Source organism: Cupressus sempervirens, chromosome 5 (genome assembly GCF_028749045.1).
Source record: "Cupressus sempervirens isolate cs-2001-9-10 chromosome 5, ASM2874904v1, whole genome shotgun sequence".
In the NCBI taxonomy this organism is placed as follows: Eukaryota; Viridiplantae; Streptophyta; class Pinopsida; order Cupressales; family Cupressaceae; genus Cupressus; species Cupressus sempervirens.
In genome coordinates this window covers 873,211,711-873,227,229 of record NC_143122.1, presented here as the reverse complement: position 1 = coordinate 873,227,229, position 15,519 = coordinate 873,211,711, and the positions used below count along the sequence as shown (strand labels likewise).

General features: G+C 35.6%; 1 protein-coding gene across 4 annotated transcripts in view; it reads right to left on the bottom strand.

The window, feature by feature from the left end:
• Positions 1-15,519, bottom strand: part of EMB2762 (CCAAT-binding factor) — a 277,094-nt gene that overhangs the window by 193,810 nt on the left and 67,765 nt on the right. The gene's annotated exons all lie outside the window — the stretch shown is intronic.

Here is a 15,519-nt window from a genome sequence, read left to right as displayed (position 1 = left end):
TATTGAATACAATTTTATCAAGCAGAAAGTATTGTGCTTGAACATTTACTATATCAATATAAGAGATTTTTCTGGTGTGGCTGGGTTTTTCCCTTCTAGCTGAAGGGTTTTCCAAGATAAATTCTTGTGTCTTCTGTGCCTAATTTGATTCTATTTTTCTTCATTGTTGTTTATCTTTATTTCTAGGCAAATCTTTAACATGGTATTAGAGCCAAGTTTGATAATTGCAATGAAGGAATCTTATTTTCTCTTTAGTTCGTATTTCTGATGTCTATTGAAGAGAACTTATCTAAATTTTCAAGCCACAGCATATAGCCTAACTGTGACTACTGGGATCATCTATGATGATCAACTCCTCTGCATGTTTATGTAGCAACTATGTGGTGGCCAGGAAGCTTAGGCAAAGTATCAATGCATGCGATTGTATCTGCATGCCTCTTAACAGAAGGTCATGACTATGGATAACATGCTTTTCTTGTTCCAATACGAAGCCTGGAAAGTCATCAACCACTTGCGGGAGTTACTGTTGCTGATACTGGCATAAAGTTTGGGAATGGGGGATACAATAGCATGGACAATGGTCTCCTTATACTTGTTCATGTTTGAATGCCTCATAAACAGATGAAGCTCTCCAACATTACTAGAGAAGGAAAGCATCTCCAATCTGATGTCCCCAGGCAGTTGGTATATGGAACCTTGGTTTATGTGCAACAGATAATTGTTGCATATGCTGCTAGCTATCTTTCACGAGCTGTCAGTATTGCTGTGAGATACAGTGTAGTCACACATCAGTTTTGTTCTCAGGCCGGCATTCCTGAAATTCAGTGGTAATGAACCGGAGCTACTTCTTTGTATTCTATCTATTCTTCACTCTACTAAGTCAGCAAGTTATGTAATTGATTATGTGTTATAGAATTAAACGAGGCCTTTTATCGGATGTTCTTTCACCTCCGGCACAAATTACTTCAGTTTCATTTTTTATTATTTGAAAGAGACTGAAGGATCTCTGCCGTCATTAAAGATTCTTCATAATTTGTTTTTAATTGGCTTTTGTATGATAACTGAAACTCATTTTTGTGCCTCGATTTTGATATGGAACCGCTCATCTATAAGGAGGACCATATCCTTGGTGTTGGTGTTCATTGGCATTGAAGCATTACAAACATGTGTAGTGGCAATTATTTGACAACTGTCATTGGTTTATGCATCTCCAGAGTTGAGAGTTCATAACATTATTTATGGTTGATAAGTAGGAGATGATTTCCACAGCTAGTCAAATTGTGATGTGAATATTAGGATTTAACTGTGTGATTTTGAGTCAAACTCGATGACCCATGTTTCATGAGTAGTGATTCAACATGAATCCATCTCTCATGACAATAAATGGAACACTTAGCACTCATTGGATCTAGGTGATGCTCACAGGGGTGAAGCACCGGGACTTCCCGGGAGGTCACCCATCCCAGTACCCATCCCAGTATTTAAGCGCGCTCAGGCTGGAGTAGTACTAGGATGGGTGACCTCCCGGGAAGTCCCGGTGCTTCACCCCTGTGAGCATCACCTAGATCCAATGAGTGCTAAGTGTTCCATTTATTGTCATGAGAGATGAATTCATGTTGAATCACTACTCGTGAAACATGGGTCATCGAGTTTGACTCAAAATCACACAGTTAAATCCTGATATTCACATCACAATTATTTATGGTTACTCCATTTTGAGAAGGGTGCGCAAATATTTATGGGTCTCTCAACTCTGAAGAGTGACGATGATGTCTTTCTTTAGATATTGACAATTACTATTTTGCAGAATACAGTATCCGTTGAGGCTGTTGTAGCATTGTTTCTGATACTATTGTTGAGGGAGAGCTGTCAGTGTTAAGTGATTGAGAAGTCCTTCTGCCAGGTTGTATTTTTGTGGATGTGATCATTGCAGGGGTTTGTTTTAATCATTGGTGCATGTATTTCTTGCAGACTGTGAGGAGTTCTCTATATGTTATTTATCTTATGTAAATGACTATTGCTGTGCATGTTGTCAGAAGTGAATTAAAAAAAGGATATTTCTTAGTCTGTGAGTAAAGCATTTTATCTGAGTGTAAAACATTGAGCAGCTTGTGGAGCAATACACTCCTGTGGATACACAATTTCAAGAACATCAAATCTGCAGGAAGTTTAATTAGACTACAAACAGTGGAGATTTTAGTATTTTTGTTCTATTATATTTCTCCCTTCCTGGATTTTACGTCAATAATGTTTTGGTGTCATCTATGTTGGGCCTACATGGAAGTCTATGTGAAAGAGATAAATGTTCTATGATTATGAGTTTTTGTTATATAACTAGGAATAGTGTATGCTTTTGCATTGATCTCTATGATAGGTTAACTTTATGAGTTACCATTAATCTCTCTTGGTTGCAGGACGAATAAGGAAGCAATGGGATGATGAGAAATTATATGCAAAGCAATGGGGACACTGCTTGCAGTTTTGGACTGAATTGATGATGCATATCTTCATTAAAAGAAAAAGATCATATACAGGAAATGACATTCAAAGGGAGACTATTTGGATTCAAAGGGAGGTTGCATCTAATTCTTTGCATGCTTATGTGGCAATGTAACTACTAATGCTCCATGTTTGGTCAAACTGGAATCGGCTATCCTATTGTGGTGATCAAAGTTGTCCCTGCTGAGAGGGAATCTTTGTTCATAGAGCATCTCAGCAATTCTTATACATGTTAATGAGTTCTTCTTTTCGACGTGAAATCCCTTGTAATTGAGCTCTTCTCTAAGGGAGACGTTCGAGATTAAATCCCTTGTTAATGAGAGACTCTAAGAGAGACGTTTGAGGTTAAATCCCTTGTTCAACCCTCTGCATATACAGGAAATGGCATTCAAAGGGAGACTATTTGGATTCAACGGGAGGTTGCATCTAATTCTTTGCATGCTTATGTGGCAATGTAACTACTAATGCTCCGTGTTTGGTCAAACTGGAATCAGCTATCCTATTGTGGTGATCAAAGTTGTCCCTGCTTACAGGGAATCTTTGTTCATAGAGCATCTCAGCAATTCTTATACATGTTAATGAGTTCTTCTTTTTGACGTGGAATCCCTTGTAATTGAGCTCTTCTCTAAGATAGACATTCGAGATTAAATCCCTTGTTAATGAGAGACTCTGAGAGAGAAGTTTGAGGTAAAATCCCTTGTTCAACCCTCTGCATGTAGGCATGGTGGATTCACCCCCTGCTCGTAGGCATGGTGAAAATGCATTCTTCTCTGGGAAAAGTCTAAGGTGAAAGCCCTCGTTCCACCCCTTTGCAAGTAGGTATGGTGGACTACCCTCTACAAGTAGGCATGGTGGAAATGCATTCTTCTCTAAGAGAAGTCTGAGGTGAAAGCCCTCATTCCACCCTCTGCAAGTAGGTATGGTGGGCCACCCTCTGCAACTAGGCATGGTGAAAGTCATGTGTGTGACTCCGTGACTTTAACTTTATGCTCTTATGAAATAACTACGGTGAATAATGTTAAGCTGAGATTACAATGTTTTAATGAGAATTTATGTGATGAGAATCTATTATTGACATCTTTGATTGCAGGTATATGTGTCTTCCATATTAAACATCTCTATCTTGCTAAGAGGGACTGTTCAAGACTGTAACTGCGATAGAGATCTTTATCTCTGATTTTTCTATATGTTGAATACAATATGCCATAGCTAGAGAAGATATTTATGATGATATTTCCATCATATTTAGTGAGCACAATATGGCAATGTGCTAGGTGTCACACTCTAGATATTTGACATGCGTCATGTGAAGAGTCAAGCGTTTGGAAATATGAAGAGAATTATTTTTGGAAATTGAAGAGACCTTCAATTGTGATATGAAGGGTCTCTCAATTTTATCTATCTATCTATCTATATATGAGATTGTTTTGTGTGTGAATGCAATTGTATCAAGCAGAAAGAATTGTGAGTCAACATTTATCATATCAATAAAAGAGATATTGTTCTACTATAGTTAGCTTTGTTGAATTTCAAAGATCACTGCAAATGTAATAGCATTGCTTGCTTGGTATATGTTTTGGAAATGTAGCAACCTCTTATATTTATATGAGAATTCAATCAAGAATAGACAGGTCCCTTCATGCAACAAGTCTATTCGTTAACATAATGAAAATCATTATGGTTATATATATTATATATAATATCTCTAATATATAAAATAATATATATACACCCATTTAAGTATATATACATCTTATGTATACTATATATATATATATATATATATATATATATATATATATATATATATATATATATATATATATATATATATATATATATATATACCTTTGCTACAATTTACTTGAGTAAGACTACAAAACATCAACACTCCTCTTAGCTAGGGAGGATAAACACAAGACAAATATTACACCATTGGTAATATTAGGAATGATAAATTTTAAGGATATCTTTGATCAGATGATATCCACCATTTTGATATCACATTTGATATCGTGAGTATTGGCCTCTAGAATATGAACATATGATATTCACCAAATACTCTGAGTAATATTTTGATATCACATTTGATATCATGAGTATTGGCCTCCAGAATATCAACATATGATATTCACAAAATACTCTGAGTAATGGTCTATTGAATATCAACACATGATATTCACCATGTCCTCAAATAAGGTAATGGTCAACAAAATATCAACACATGGTATTCACCATTAACATAATACATTTGATATCAAGAGTATTGGTCTCTAGAATATCAATACACAATATTCACCATGTACTCAAATAAGGTTTGATATCACATATGATATCATGAGTATTGGCCTCCATATGATATCATGAGTATTGGCCTCCAGAATATCAACATATGATAGTCATCAAATACTCTTTGAGTAATGGCCTTTTGAATGTCGAGTCACAAGATATTCACCAAGTACTGTGAGTAATGGCCTTTTGAACATCAAGTCGCATGATATTCAACAATTACTTTGTGTAATGGCCTCCTAAACATCAATTTGCATAACATTCAGCATGTACTCAATGTTTATAAGGTATGTGCACATGCATTCTTATAATGCATACCATATAAACATCCACCATGCAAAGTATAATCTATCATGATCTGCATAAACATCGTAAGTTATCCATCATAATAAAACATTAAGTTATTGTAAGATCGTTACCTTTCAACAACTTCTACAAATACAAGTGATGATCATTTGGAAGTCATCACTTCCTCATGATGTACACAGGGGGTAGGCCCATTAAATTATGCAACCACACACATGATACCAAATGGTTACATGAAGTCAAAACTCCCTCTAATTGTGATATGACTGAGATCTTCAAAGATTAGCTGAAACATATCCTCTATCCATTCTTTCAGACGGATGTGTCAAACGCCCTTTAAACATCAATCTTCTGGGCTCCTTTACCTTTAAAAAAGTGTCAAACTCCCTCGAAATCTGATATCAATCTTCTTTTTCTTGCAAGAACATTCTCAAAAAACAGATCAAGGCAAATACTTCTTATAGTATTAGATACTTGTTTACTTTAATATAACTCTCATCATAATAATCACTTAATCAATTAGTTATTATTATGATTACTTGTTAATCAATCTCTCTAATCAAATATTTATCAATTATAAATAAATGACATAAATATATATGATTATATTTATAATGTATTCCCTTTTTTATTATTAATTCACACTTTTAATAATTACTAACAATTCTAATTAATACCCATATATGTAATAACATAATTAATGATAGAAGTAACATACAATATACTTCATAATAATAAGAAAAAACTTAAAATATATATCACATGTACTTACTACTATGCAGGTGCTTTAATACTCCCTCCCTATTACAGAGGCATACTTACATTCCCGTCTAATGTTACTACCCGATAGATGAGTCAATGCATAATATTTTGGATTATTTGATTTCCCCTCACAATGATCTCTATTTGAGTCAAGAAATCATGACATCCCTCAATAATATTGTACATTTCAAAGTGAGCCCCCTGTCACTATTTTCTATTGTCGGCTTTTGTATAGTGCATTTATTTATTCTGGCCTAAAACCTCAACTTTGTTGGATGCTATGTCACCCAAGTTGGTGCTCGAGTGCTTTTACCTCCTTGCAAGTCTACCTTTTTGATACTGCAATTGTGCTATTAGAGGAAAACTCCTCCAACTACTTATCACATGATGGTATGATCGAAGTTGGACATCGTCGTATGTCTTTTAAGTGGCAAAGGTCAATGCTCAACTCTCAAGGAAGATGGACAACTTCATAACCAATTGATCACTTCTAGTTCCCCCCAATATTCCAACTACCACAAATTGATTCCTCAAGTTGGTTGGTATCATCACTTTGGAAGGTCCAAGCAAGGACTGACAGGATTCGGTATCCCATGTCGCCACCAACGATCCAACTTATCAAAGGAATGATGAGAATTATAATAGTGTGAGTGATTATTCTAAGAACTTCCGCAAGTTTTCTCAAGGCATTCTGACAAGAAACATCTAAATCTGCCAGCAGACAAAAGACTATTGAGTATTATTTGCAAAGACAATGCCAAGACATTTAACCTCCCTCAGTGTTCTCGCAGTTGTATTCACCGATTGTGCAAGATCAGGCAAAGCTTATGATAGACTATAATATGTTCACATCAACCTTCCTACCTTCACTTGGTTGCCAAAGATTCCTTGACACCAATGGTAAGACAAATGAGCCTACGCCCATGAATGTTCATAGGAGAGTTGAATCTAGCATATCGAAAGCTCGGTTGGAACACATTCAACAACCATACTATGTAGATCCACCTCCATAAGTCTTCTCCATAGTCCTTCCACAAATCTTTAGGCAATTTTGTCCTTCCCATCATCATCTTAAATTATTTATGAAGCCTTGCAGGCCTAGTAAGGAACCTGCTCTAATTCCATCTTGAATTTCATAGATCACTGCAAATGTAATAGCATTGCTTGCTTGGTATATGTTTTTCAATTGTAGCAACCTCTTACATTTATATGAAAATTGAGTCAAGAATAGACATATCCCTTCATGGGACAAGTCTATTCATTGACATAATGAAAGGTATTTTATATATATATATATATATATATATACACATCTTATGTATACTAAATATATATATCTTTGCTACAATTTATCCGAGTGAGGCTACAAAACATCAACAAGGGGTATTGCACATATTTCATCTTGATGGAGAGGATGATTGAGGTGTATGAGGCCCTTCAATTGATGGTGGTGAATCTAGAGTGGGGACGATGGTCTAATTCTAAGTCCTTTGAAGGAAAAGTAGTGAGGCAAAGGATCCTTGATTAGAGTTGGTGGTCCACAATGAAGTGAGTTGCTGATTTTTAAATTTACTATTAGTCTTTTGCTTGCTGATTTTCCTACTAACAATCTTAAAATTCTAATTCTGATTTTAATTTTTGTTTGCATCTTGCAAATATATTTGCTCTATCGTAGCACCCATTGTACATGTCATTAGATATGCTGATACTGATGCTCCTAGTTTGGAAGAGATCTATGAGACTATTGACAGCATGTTGGGGAAGATGAAGAGAATTGTTGCGGTAAAGGATCCTACATTGGGGTTTTATGAAGAGTATATTAGGCCTATTCTAACGCGGTGGTGGAACATGATAAATATCCCGCTTCCTATGGCAACCTCTGCTCTAAATCCCAAATGGTATGCACAGCTGGGTGGAAGGGGCCTCCCATGTGATGATCCTGAGGTTTTGGATGGCTTCACAAGAGCAATTGATAAGATGTATTTAGCTCAACATACCTCTACTCTTCGTGCATAGTTCCTTGACTTCACCAACCTTCGTGGCCCAAACTTGGGTAAGCCACAAGCAAGGTTGGATAGAGTTGTTTTGGCACAAAGAGATCCTCTTGGATGGTGGACTTGGGATGGGAGAGATACACCTGAGTTAAAAATACTTGTCAGTCGCCTCCTTGCACAAGTTGCTAGTTCCTCAGCTTCAGACAGGAATTGGTCCCCATATTCATATATCCACTCTATCAAGAGGAATAGACTTACCTCTAAACGAGCGGAGAAGCTAGTGACAGTGCATCATGCTCCTCGACTTGCCAATCGTCAGACTCCAGAGTATAGGCAGACACCAACTTTGCGATGGGATGTTGAACCTGAGGATGTGGCCCAGATAGATGAGGATGACACAGCACTAGGATTGGTTGGGGTTCCATTAGATGAGACTACACTTCCTGTGGAGGATGATAGTGAGGAGGACTCTGATTTTGATGCCATGGCAATAGAGGTAGAATAGGAGCAGCACTCTGCTTCATTTTTCTATGTTTTGTTTTTTATGTTGAAAATGAACATGATTATGATACATTGATACTTATTACTTTATAGCAGCCCTCTACCCTTTGGGCGTATAGCTTTGGGCATATTTTGATTTTGATTTTCAAATTTATCATGTTTATCATTATGACATTATGATATTGTTAATGTTCATTGTTCAGTGTTCACTGATATTGATATGCATTTTGACAATTGGGTACTGAAATCGAATATTATTTCCTAGATAGCATTCAAATGTTGTATGTTATGGTTCTATAATGTTTAAATGACATGCTTTGTGCTTAGTTTCATATGAATGACATGTATATTTGCAAATTTCAAAGTATATTTGAAAATTTTCCTATATATATAGCCGTTCCCTCCCCCGTCCCCAAAATCACCAAAAAAATTTGCCGTCCCAAAAACCCGTCCCACCATCCCCCACCGTCCCCGTACCAAAAATTCGAGGAAACATAGTTTAAGAACTATAGACAGAAGAGAGTAATTTATATTGCAAAGGGCATAATTTTCACCTGCAGTATTAAATTGTAACAAAATATATTTTTACAAGAAAACGGACAACCAATTTGAATAAACCATTAATCATATATTTAATGCAATATCATGGGATATAGTAACTGCAAGGTTCTATTACGAAACATATTGAAAATAATATGATTTTTGGCACCCTGCTTCCCACAAAAAGTAATTTTAGTAGTGAAACAAAGGGGCATTCCCCCCCACCCCAACCTCCCCCACATCCCTGATTTCCCGACAGGGACACATCTTGGGGATTGGGGGACGAGGGCAAGACGCATCCCTTGTACTACCCAAACATCTTTGGGACACAAAGCTGCATAGAAGAACCCTTGATGGCTAAAGGACGCAAAGGCATCCCTCGCTAATACTGGGAAGTTTTGCAAGGTTAGCAGCCACTTGAAAGGCCATTTTGAAAAGGAAATTATGTTTTTTAATTGTAATTTTGGGTTTTGTTCAAACTCTAAACAGAAGTGGGTCCTTTCTTGGCCACTCCAAGCCTACATAAACCCCTCCAAGTTTCATTGTTATCACATTTGCAGTTCTCATTGTTTGCTACAATAGATAGAGAAGAGTGAAAATGAAAGAAACGAATGATTGGAGTGAAAGGAGAGAGTGCAAGTGAAAGACGAGCGCGAAGAAGAGGAAGATTGTACACCTTCCTTGAAGAGATTCATCAATTACAAGGTATGGTTTTGTTTTGTTTTTCTTATTTTTATTTCTAAATTTTAATTGTTTTGAAATGTTGAATGTTCATTGTTCATTGTAATTTTTTTTTTTTGTTTTTTTTTGTTCGGTAAAAGGCCTGAGCCAAAACCTTTAATTTATTAATTACATGGTTCCTTTCATTAATCGGGAGTTTCTTAATCCATTTACATAGTTCATTAATAATTTAGGGGCATTCCCCTATTTGCATCATTAAGAGTTCCCAGATTGCATTCTTGCTTTGATGATGGCCTTTTTAATTTTGGTATGCACTTTTTTATGATTGTGACATCCCTTTATTGTTGCATATTTCCTTGCATGTCTTCATAAAAAAGCCTGCAAACATTACTTCTTAACCAAGATCGTTGTTAGATTAAGGAATTGAAACATTTGATTGTATAAGATCACCCTTAAACTATCAAAGAAAGTGTTTTAACAAGACATCAAAAACATATAATATTTAAGATTAAAAAATGACTATAACTATAATCTTTGTTGTATCCTTATTAAAACATTTTTGCTGTCCTTAATTATGTCTTGGTATATATGACCTATCCTTGACAAATATCTTAGTTTGGTGACTGATTAAGGAAAAGCAACTGTCGAATGTATTCTTGTAGCTAAATAGTAGATTTTTGAATTGATTAATAAATGTATCTTTGATTATTATTTTAAGGTTATAAATTTAGAATAACTAAATTATATTTTTTAGGAGAGAATCCTCACCATCTGCTCCTTTGTTGGCTAATATAAATATGCTACTTTATTTCCTTCTCGGTATATATGTTTAATACTAATTCCTTCAAATTGCTCGACCATCTTTAATGTGTATTGAAGTTTAGAGTTTAATATCCAATTAAGAGTATTTCTTTTCCTTAATGCGTTTAGAATAATTTGTGAATCCCCTTCAATGGCTAACTTTCTAATGTCCATTTCCAAGCTAAGTTTTAGACTATCGATCAAGGCCTCTAATTCTGCTAGATTATTACAGAGTACCCCTAAGGGCTTAGAACGTTTAATAATCCAAGAACCTTTGTCAGAATGTATAATACGTCCTAATCCAACAGAACCCTGGATTGCCTCTTGAAGCCCCATCAAAATTATGGTTTGCCCAACCTACTAGACAGGGTTCCCATTTGCAATCTGTCCTGGCTTGGTTGTTTTCTTTTGAATAGATCAAAGGTGGGTTAATAGGCCTAAACCATTTTTTGCACATTTTTGCATCCCACTCAGAGAAGGAACCTTCTTCCTTATGAGAATTTATGAGGTTATTATTTTCTACCTCTATAATACATGCTTCCACTTTATTGAGAAAGAGGTTAAGTCCAGACTTTTGTTTGCAAAAGTTCTTCTATTCCTCTCCTTCCATATTCCCCATAGAAGCATGGATGGAGAAATTTTCCATAAATTACTGTAAACCTTGGAATTCCCATGTTTGGGCCAACTATTAAGAAAATTCCTAATGTTGACAAGAAAGGTTGTTGACCAGTTAAGCTTTTGACATAACAATTCCCAACATTTTCTAGCAAAGGGGCAAAGTAACAATAAATGCTCAGCCATCTCAAATTCATTTTCACATAAAGAACATCTAGAGGGCCCCTCAAAGACCATCTTAGTAAACCTATCAGCCATAAGGATTCCCTTTTGCAAAGCAGCCCAAAGAAAGATTCCTGCCTTGGGATGATACGTTGCGTCCCAAAAAAGATTGAGGGGAATATCTATCTTTTCCCATTGATGAGAGTTAATTGTCATTTCATATCCTCTTTTATAACTATATTTCCCACTCTTTGAGGCACCCCATATTAATTTATGTCTCCTAGATTTGTGATTAAGTTCTCTATTTTCAAGAAATCGTTCATTAATTTGTTTTTCCTAAGTTGACAGATTTGTTTCTTCAATCAATTTCTATTTCCAACCTCCATGTTGGTCATCATTAAGAATTTGTTTGTAGTTGCTAACATGATAACCCCAAAGATTTATTAGAGTATTTTTTATATTAGCAGGCAAGTTAAGGCTATCAAGAGGAGGAAGCCCATCCCATGAATTTTTCCAAAATAGAGCATCCTCACCTTAGTCAATGTCCCAAGTAAGATAACTAGATATAAGGGGATGACAGTGCAAGATGAAATTCTAGGTTCTTGATCCTTTAGGTGGGTTTCTAGTTAGAAACAAAGATAAAGGATCTGAGCTATTCAAATATTTGTGAAATAAAAATTTTGCCCATTTTCTATTGTGATCTTGATACATCTCCTCCTAGAGCTTCATTTTGCTAGCTCCATTTCTTTATGTCTAGACCTTTGTATTCTTTAGGTCTGCATATATTTTCCCATTTGATCATTGCTTCTTACTTCTCTTCAGTGCCTTGCCAAATAAGATAAGATAATGATATTAATGTCCGATAAAAGACCAACAAAACGGTCCAAGGGACTAGAAGATACAACAAAGAGGAGAATCAACCCAGCAAGAATACCAAACGGTCTCCAAGAAAAAACGAGCAACAAAACAAAGAGAGGAAACAAGAATGACCAAATGAGAGAAGGATTAAATATCCTTTCTCAGTACAAAGAAATCCATCACTGAAGGATAAGACCCTAGAAGACCAGGGACTCGAACTCGAGCCCAAGCCCGAATCCGAGTAGCACGGGGAGTAGAATGTCGCTGCTTGATGACTCCATGACATGGTCTAACAGATCTAGTGTGTCCCAATGCAGGTGTGTCTAGCGGCCGCTTCATGCCCCTAGAGGGTGACAAGGGCGGGAAGAAGGCGGTGATGAGCTGATCCAAAGCCTGGCTCTGAGGAAACATGAGCTGTAAAGTGTGGTCACGGAGTTGCAAAGTCTCCCGAAGGTAAAGAGCTAAACATCGCTAGTCGAGGTAGCTAAAGAAAGCCAACAGAGATCTACAGACTCTAAATAGGCAATGAAACTTGCCTCTGATCTCTTAGTAGATGGTACATTTAAAGATGAAATAGATCTCCGTCTCCGTCTCAGATAAAGTGCAAAGATGGCAAATCTGATCATCTCTGGCCAAGTGGTGATCCGTCTGATAACGCAATATGCTAATGAAGTTAGACATTCACAAGGCTTAAGATAAAGTAGATTGGAGATTTTTAACATATAACTGTAACTCAACTCCCAAAATCTCCTTTCCTCTTTATCATAATAGCTAAAGCATTTGGCAGAACCATAAATAAGGCTCAATCAAATGGAAAAATTAGAGGAATCACAGTAACAGAGGAAATCCCTAAAATAACTCATTAACAATTCACAAATGATACTATCCTTCCAGGAGAAAGTACGATGCAAGAGGCCTGTAACTTTAAACAAATAAGTTCTTCTGGCCAGAGACGATCAAATCTGCCGCCTTTGCACTTTATCTGAGACTGAGACGGAGATCCATTTCATCTTTAGATGTCCCATCTACAATGAGATCAAAGGCAGGTTTTACTGCCTATTCAAAGACTACAGATCTCTATCAGCTTTCTTTAGCTACCCTGACCAACAATGTTTAGCTTTACCTTCAGGACACTTTGCAACTCTGTGACCACACTTTAGAGCTCATGTTTCATCAAAGCCAAGCTCCGGATCAGCTCATCACCGCCTTCTTCCCACCCTTATCACCCTTTAGGGGCATGAAGCGGCTGTCGAACACACCCACATCGGGACACACCAGATCTGTTAGACCACGTCATGAACTCATCAGGCAGGGACATTCTACTCCCCGTGCTACGTCTAAGTTTCTTTTTACTCCCTTGCAGAGGGGAAGACATGATATCTAGTATATTGGAATGAATGATAAAATTGTTTTAATCATGGTCCTTCTTCCAACTTTAGTTAGCCATTTCTCTTTCCAACTTTCGATCTTTTTGTCTAGTTTTTCTGATATAAGATTCCAAGTTTTACTTTCTTTGGTACCTTTTTCCAATTGAATGCCAAGATATTTACAAGGAATAGTTCCTTTTCTGTATCCCATTCTATTCAAACATTTCTTTCTATTCCAGGAGGAGTATTGAGAAAGAAAATCTTTGATTTACCAGAATTCACTTTTTGTCCTGATGCTTCCATATAAATTTTAATTATTTGTTTAAAGTTATAGGCCTCTTCCATCGTACTTTCTCGCAGAAGGATAGTATCATCTATGAATTGTTGATGAGTTATTATACTTCCTTTGTTACTGTGATTCCTCTAATTTTTCCATCTGATTGAGCCTTATTTATGGCTCTGTCAAATGCTTCAGCTATTATGATAAAGAGGAAAGGAGATTTTGGGAGTTGAGATACAGTTATATATTAAATTGATCCATTGGTGTGAGAAGCCAAAGGCTTCCATAGTTTTACATAAAAATCTTCAATCTGCTTTATCATAAGCCTTGTGAATGTCTAACTTCATTAGCATACACAATTCCTTATTGATTTGAGTTGAATGTATTAGTTCATGGATAATAATTATACCATCAAAGATTGACCTACTCGGAACAAAACCAGTTTGTGCTTCAGAAATTAGTTTTGGTAATACTATTTTCATCCTATTTGCTAATGCTTTAGAAAGTATTATAGATGGTGTTACATAATGGTATGGGCCTAAAGTTCCCTAGTTCAAATGGTTTGTTTTTTTTTGTTAAAATGTTGAATGTTTTGATGTTTTCTTTTTTAAATTTTGTTGTTTCATGTTCTAAATAAGAATTTTAATTTACGATGAATCTTAAGGCCAAAATGAAGAATTTATGATGATTCTTCATTTTGCCCCCAAGATTCATAAATTTAAATTTTGTTTTTGACTTTATAATTTGGTAGAATCAATAAGTAAAATAAAATTTAGAGTTCTAAATGATTAATTTTTTATTTCTAAAGTAGGTTGTGCTAAGGTTATAGCTTTTGTCGGATTGATTTTATCATGAGATACCTTGTTGATGGTAAATCATCTTTAAGATAAATATCTTATATATATAATATATATTATATATGTAATATAATATCTATTATATATATTACATTATATAATAATAATAATATAATAATATATTATATATTATTATATAATCATATAATAACATATTACATATATGCTTAAAGATGAATTATACATATGGTTATTTATATTATTAATATATTATCTAATGATGATTAACTATAGAGACATGTCTCTTCATGAGACATGTCTCCTCTCATATTTATGAGTCTTCAAATCTCCATTTGGAAATCATCAATCACATTGGCAATGTTAGTACATTTGCAGAAAACGATCCATGTTACTTAACATGGTATCAGAGCCAAACTACAAGTGTGAAAATAAAGGTCAACAAAGGATCAAACAAAGTTAGAGCCTACGATGTTTGAAGAAACAAAAAAAAAATTGTAATGAGATATACAGTGCCACCAAGAGTTTAATTAGATATAGGACGTGACTCAGGAATTAAAACATAGAAGAGGTAATCGATAATAGGGTTGTAAGAGAAACGTAACCTTGAGTGTCGAATGACAGACATGAATTTCACAACAAGGAAGCAAAGAACAAATCCTATGTCATATCGAGAGCATATGAAGTCAGCAATTAAAATAAATTCAATTTAATAAGGGTCAATGGTGACATGGAGCATATATAAGCCTTCAAATATTTGGAAGATTCAACCTATGCCATACAAATGCCACATTAACTCCCTACATACTTGTCGGTGCCTTTCCAGTCTTATTTGCTAGCGGAGATATAGTAGTGATAGGAGAACTACGATACCAGTCATAGATGATATACAACATTTTGTTCCTTGGGGTTGTCAGTGATGTGTCTCCCACGCTACACAATATTAGATATTCAAAACAAAACAAAGATAGTGAGCCTGTAGAAACATGTCGAGTGTGTTAGCAGAAGGAGCCACTGCAAACGATTACAGCAGAAGTTCAAAATTAATA